This window comes from Triticum dicoccoides, chromosome 1B (genome assembly GCF_002162155.2).
Source record: "Triticum dicoccoides isolate Atlit2015 ecotype Zavitan chromosome 1B, WEW_v2.0, whole genome shotgun sequence".
In the NCBI taxonomy this organism is placed as follows: domain Eukaryota; kingdom Viridiplantae; phylum Streptophyta; class Magnoliopsida; order Poales; family Poaceae; genus Triticum; species Triticum dicoccoides.
In genome coordinates, this window is record NC_041381.1 from 329174543 (window position 1) to 329180301 (window position 5759).

At 41.6% G+C, this 5759-nt stretch overlaps 1 long non-coding RNA gene across 1 annotated transcript; it reads left to right on the plus strand.

Moving 5' to 3' along the window:
* Positions 1–383: 383 nt before the first annotated feature.
* On the plus strand, positions 384–2535 carry LOC119333298. Its single transcript, XR_005161175.1, has 4 exons — positions 384–967; positions 1293–1370; positions 1453–1714; positions 1842–2535. It is a non-coding gene; the product is annotated as an uncharacterized LOC119333298 (long non-coding RNA).
* The last annotated feature ends 3224 nt before the right edge of the window (positions 2536–5759 follow it).

A 5759-nucleotide genomic window follows, 5' to 3' on the forward strand; every position in this document is an offset into this window, starting at 1 on the left:
CAGCCAATAAACACGCGGCGTGAGCCCACCAATCATTGGACAGCGAAAACCGCTAAGCGAAATCAGATTTGACAGCAGGTAAAGATCCCACGGCTCAGACACTCTAGATGACTAGATCCAACGGTCAACGAAGACCCAATCGAGGGAGAACCAAGGAGGTGAGTTGCCCAGCCTCCTTATCTATAATATCTAAATAGTTCATCCCCACTATCATATTTCTCTTAACATGCAAGCTATCCACCTCAGCACACCTGCCACATCAGCATTCTTTTAGTGACCTACATATGGGACCAACCACTACAGCACCCCTGCCACATAAGCTTCGGTTAATTGCTAAGGACCCACCACAACCTGGCCTCACGAGCATCCTGTGTCTCCCTGATTGAGCGCTACAGAGCTTCGGCGTGCAACCTCATCCTCACGATATTTTTCATAGAGCGTCCGCAGCCTCCGGCCTCTTCAGCTTCTCCATCAAATCCCTGGCCGGTTGATTTTCCTTGCTCATATTCGTCTTCTTCCCTCTAGCCTTTTCCCTTCCATGTCTTTTTCAATCCCAGTCAATATTATATGGCTCCTCCGCTTCTTATTCTTCCTATTCCCAATCTCCCTTCACCTGTCGCTTCGGCCTGCTTCCATGGCTGGAACTACAAGGTGTCAAATCCAACGGGGATTTAATTAGCGGCAGGGATCCACGGTGGTGTTGGACTGGTGGAAAAGGTAGCCGATTCACTGGGCATCACCGCTTCTGACTGCCTCGATTGGTTATGTCATCGTCAGTGTCATCGACATTGCGGACCAATCGGCACCCTCAATGGCGCCAGGTAGTGTGCAAGCGCGGGTACAGATCGATGGGTGCCCTCTACCGGCACAACTGTATAGCATGCATGATCCATGGCGCCGGGCAACATGCAAGCTCTGCTGCAGATCGATGGTTCATAGTAGAAGCGACAAGAAAGGCAACCTGAAGGTGCTCCTTTTTTTTTACTTTCGGCTGTCCACTTCCTTGAGTTATTTGTTGCTCCTCCTCTCCCCCAATTAATCAGGCGTAGAACATTTTTGCGACTTAATTTCAAATCTTGCAATCATCTATTCTATTGTTATTATGCAAATTCTGGGGAGGCTAATTAATTTTGATTACTGATGATGTCGAGTACTATCAGTGGCAAATATGTTTTATGTCCTTGAAAAATTCTGATGGTTGTTGTTCAGGCCCTTAAAAGAAAGTTGTTTTCCAATTTTTGGATCAGGCTCTGTCCGTTCACTGATTTTTTTTGTTTTGTTTTTGTTTGCAGGTCTCCGCGCCTTCATGTTAGGTCCGCGATTCCTCGAGTGCTTCTTCATGGAGTCTGTAGGCGAAGAACTGGAGGAAGGTGAACAACACTGAGCTGCAACTCTTTATATTCTCTTACCCATTTTTTTACTCTCTGCCTCTCTCCACATCTATTTTTCCAGGAGGATGAAGGATGGACGGTGACTGACATTTATTAGGCAGGATTAGATATGCTAAATTGTTTGATTACCATGGTCACCAAGGCACTTAGATGTATCTATGCTTGGCCACAGAAGTCACATTCAGTTTTCATCTGTTTCAATAAGCCGCTATGAAACTGTCCGCTGATTGTCCCTACAGTTGCTTACTAATGTGATCCATGCATGATGTTGCTACTTTGCAGCAGTACATATTATTGGCTCCTTTTCCCTACCACACTAACAGGTTAGTACAATTATTTGAATGATTGCACAGTTTCATTATTATTTTTCCCTTTAAATTTCATCATGCTATTACAAGTATATGACATCCTTTATGTACATTTCCTTTTGTCACGTACAACTGGAATCAGGTGGTTAAGAAATAATTGTACATAAAGGATCAAGAAACAACGGTTACTCATTTTCTGGTATGTTCACATATACTATTATATCATATTTATTTATGTAGGATCACCAAAGGTTTGTAATTTTCTTTAATCTTCGGATATAATCTTCACCTTTATTAACCATGTTTGTTCTTTCTTTCTGTCTAATAATGTAGGAATTAATAATTACCAATCAAAAGTAAAACTATTATTATGCTAACACGATTTTTGCTAATAGTTTAAAAACACACACTAACTTCTGGTGTTTCTTTGAATCTAGCACCTTTCTTTCTAAGATAAAGCATCCTTCTATATGTACTTAAGGTACATTGTGATTAAGACGAATTATGAAAAAAATATTTCTTAAAAGATTATAGTGTTTGTGTGTGTTCTATCTAAACTTACAGCCATTGAACTTTGTTCCGTTGAATAGTTGTGTGATTTTGGCAAAACAAATCATACTTTTCCGTACATGCTCCCTACTGTATTACTCTAAGCATTTGACTGTTCTTCGTTTACCGGGGAGGTGTGAAATCCATCATAGTTTATGTTCCCGGTAGAGACATTGTTTCAGTATATGCATATGTATCTTTATACCATAATTTCTGGAAAATGGTTGTTTTATTTAGCAAATGTAATATATTATGATGCCTATGCGAGCTTCCTTTTTGTGCTGTCACGTCATACCGGCTTCCTTTCTGTACTTCATGCTTCATCCTGAACATATATTCTCTCAAGAATGTTTTGTTATCCTTTTTTTTTGCCGGCAAGAATGTTTTATTATCCTGAACATCTATTTCAAGCAGCCTCTGATTATTTTGTCTTTAGCATATATTCCCGCAGCAACGCGCGAGGTGTCATCTAGTTAATTTAAATAGGGCCACCAACAATTCAAAAAAAAGCTTGTTTTTGATAATACAATATACGGAATAGGGCTACCAACAATTCAAAAAAATTTAGCTTTTCTTCTTCTTTTCAACATCAACATGGCTCATTTTTCTAGATTTAGTTTCCCTTTTGACACTTCAACTAGTCCATTATCCACGCGTGCGAAAACTTGACCCTACTCTAAATGGGCCATTTAAACTTGACCTACACAAGTACACACCATGAATATAACAAGACGAATGGACTACCTTCCAACCATTTTTACAAGGCTAACCCAAAAACTTGCTGGTTTTCATTGAGGGATACCCTTTCATTGATTGATTTAACAGAAGGGCTCGTGTACAGCACCATATCCATCTAGCGATATCTCACGTCAAATAAGATAGAAATAGCAAGCAAAACACAGATAACCAACAACATATCAAATAGGGTTCCCTATCAAATAAGGGTAGCAAGCATAACATAGTTCTTAGGGGATAACACGACAGAGATTAAAAGTTCATGGTAAAATCAATGACATAATTAAGATAGAAATATATAAAAGATAAAAAGCCCTAACACCCTAGGGCAAGACAAGCTCATGAGACCGGGCCTTCACCACCATCTTCACCGTGCCTCCTCTTTAGTGCTCCTCCTCTCCATGCCGTCCTGGCCGATGTAGTAGGGGAGGCTGTGCATACCATCACGGGTGGGGAAGATGTAGTCAAAGTTTGTGAAGATGTGGGTTGTGAATGCGATGAATTCGCATCCACACCAAAACACCTTGCCGAGGAGGTAGTATGCATCAAATCTGTTGGTGAAGGTGACTGTGAGCCCTATCGACGGAGTCCTGGAGTTTGGACGCACTTCCTCCAGTTGTAACATCACCGGTGAGCCCGCCGGGAGGTGGGTGAAGCCCGCATGGAGGAACCACTGGGCAAACCCCTTGCACCCCTTCAGCCTTAGAATGCCCACACACGGAGCGTCCTCTCCATGACGACGCTGGTCGGATACCGTCTCTCCTGCACGGTTTGTGGGAGCTCGAAGGTGGGGCCGTTGTACTGCATCCTCGCATCGCTTTGAGAGTGCCCTGGGTTTGGATGAAGAAGAGAAGGGGGCGGCGCGATTGGATTGTGGAGAATAGGTGGAGGGGTGGTGGTTTAAATAGGGAAAAGGGAAGGGAAGGGGAGTGGCACCGGCTGCGCTTTGGATTTGCTACGTTCAAAAGAGCCGCGTTGATCGATATGCCACTTTAATTGCCAACAGGTTTTACTTGCCACGTTGAATATATGCCAGTTGATCAAAAAGTGTGAAACAATGCTCTACATCGAGGAGACACGCATGCGAGATGATACGAACCAGCGACAGCAACCGTCCCTGCGTTCGTGGTGGCTCGCGTGAAAAAGAGGCCTATCAGCGCATCGTGGTGGCAGGCAGCGGCGCATGCAGGTAGGCTAGCTACATGCATGCATAGCAGGCTAGCTGGACATGTCATGCGTGCAGAACAGGCTTCTATTGTTGCGGCGCACACACAACCCAACAGTCTAAACACGGCCCAATGGGCTAACAACAGCATCGTCCATCGCGACCCCACTCATCAGGTCCAGCGGGCGACACAGTCAACGTGGCCCCACTCGTCAGAGTTAACTATCAAAGCACTGACGCGACGGCATCCATCGTTTGTGACCAGTTCTGAGGGTTTCGGGTAAGGGAGTGGGGAAAAGTGAGCAAAAGTAGAGCGTGGGGATGAATGAGTATGGCAAAGGAACCAGGGGCACGGATGTAAAAACACCATGAATAAAAATATCATCAAAATTAGGCTTGGAAGAGTATCATTAAAATATCATGCCTAGCTAGGGGCATTAAGCAATAGCACTTGTTGGGAGGCAACCCAATTTTATTTTTATGTTTTTGGTTCTATTTTTCAATAAATACATATTATTACCTTTGTGGTAATTTTGTTTTGGTGTTTTAATTAGTGTTTGGGCCAAGTAAGACCTTTGGGATGGCTTACGGTGATAGTTAATTGGATCTTGCTGAAAAAAAGGAAACTCTTGCGCCCAATAAAATAATTTTCAAAAATCACAGAAGTGTGCTATTGATCTGAATTTTTACACAAGATTGATATACAAATTTCCTTGGTTGTCCTAATTTTTCACAATTTTTGGAGTAATAGGAGCATGGTTGTTGTTCAGATCATTACAGATTGTTCTGTTTTTGACAGATTCTGTTTTCAATGCATAGTTTGCTTGTTTTCTAGTTTCTATGGCTTATATTGCTCAATATAAATTTTAGAAATGATATGGTATAGTAGGCATTGTGTGAGAACAATTATGAATCTTATCTTGACAGTACCAAAGTGAATGATATTTCTTTATCATACTAACCCATCTCACGAAGTTCCGTTAAGTTTTGTGTGATTGAAGTTTTCAAGTTCTGGGTGAGATATCGATATGAGGAGAATAAGGAGTGGAAAGACCATAAGCTTGGGGATGCCCAAGGCACCTCAAGACAATATTCAAGGAAGACTCAAGCACCTAAGCTTGGGGATGCCCCGGAAGTCATCCCCTCTTTCGTTTTCAAAACCGTCGGTTTACCTTACTCGGAGCTATATTTTTATTCGTCACGTGATATGTGTTTCTTGGAGCGTATTTTAATTTTACTTGTTGTTTGAATAAAATCATTGGATCTGAAATCTTGAATGTGAGAGAGTCCTCCCATGGCTAGTTAATTATTTGACTACTCATTGATCTTTACTTATATCCTTTTGAAGTAGTTTGTCATTTACTCTCATGCTAGCTTCACTTATATTCTATGAGTAAATGGTTGAATGAATTGAATATGATAAATCTGAAACTATATGTGTTTCATATGCTTATCCCATGGGGAGTAATGACTTCACATATAAGAAGTATAGGTGGTAACATTTATTGGAAGTTAGCAAACACAACATTGGTCACTTGAACAATTCATGAAAGAATATTGAAGGAAGAGAGATTTCACATATAAATATACTATCTTGGACATCTTCTATGA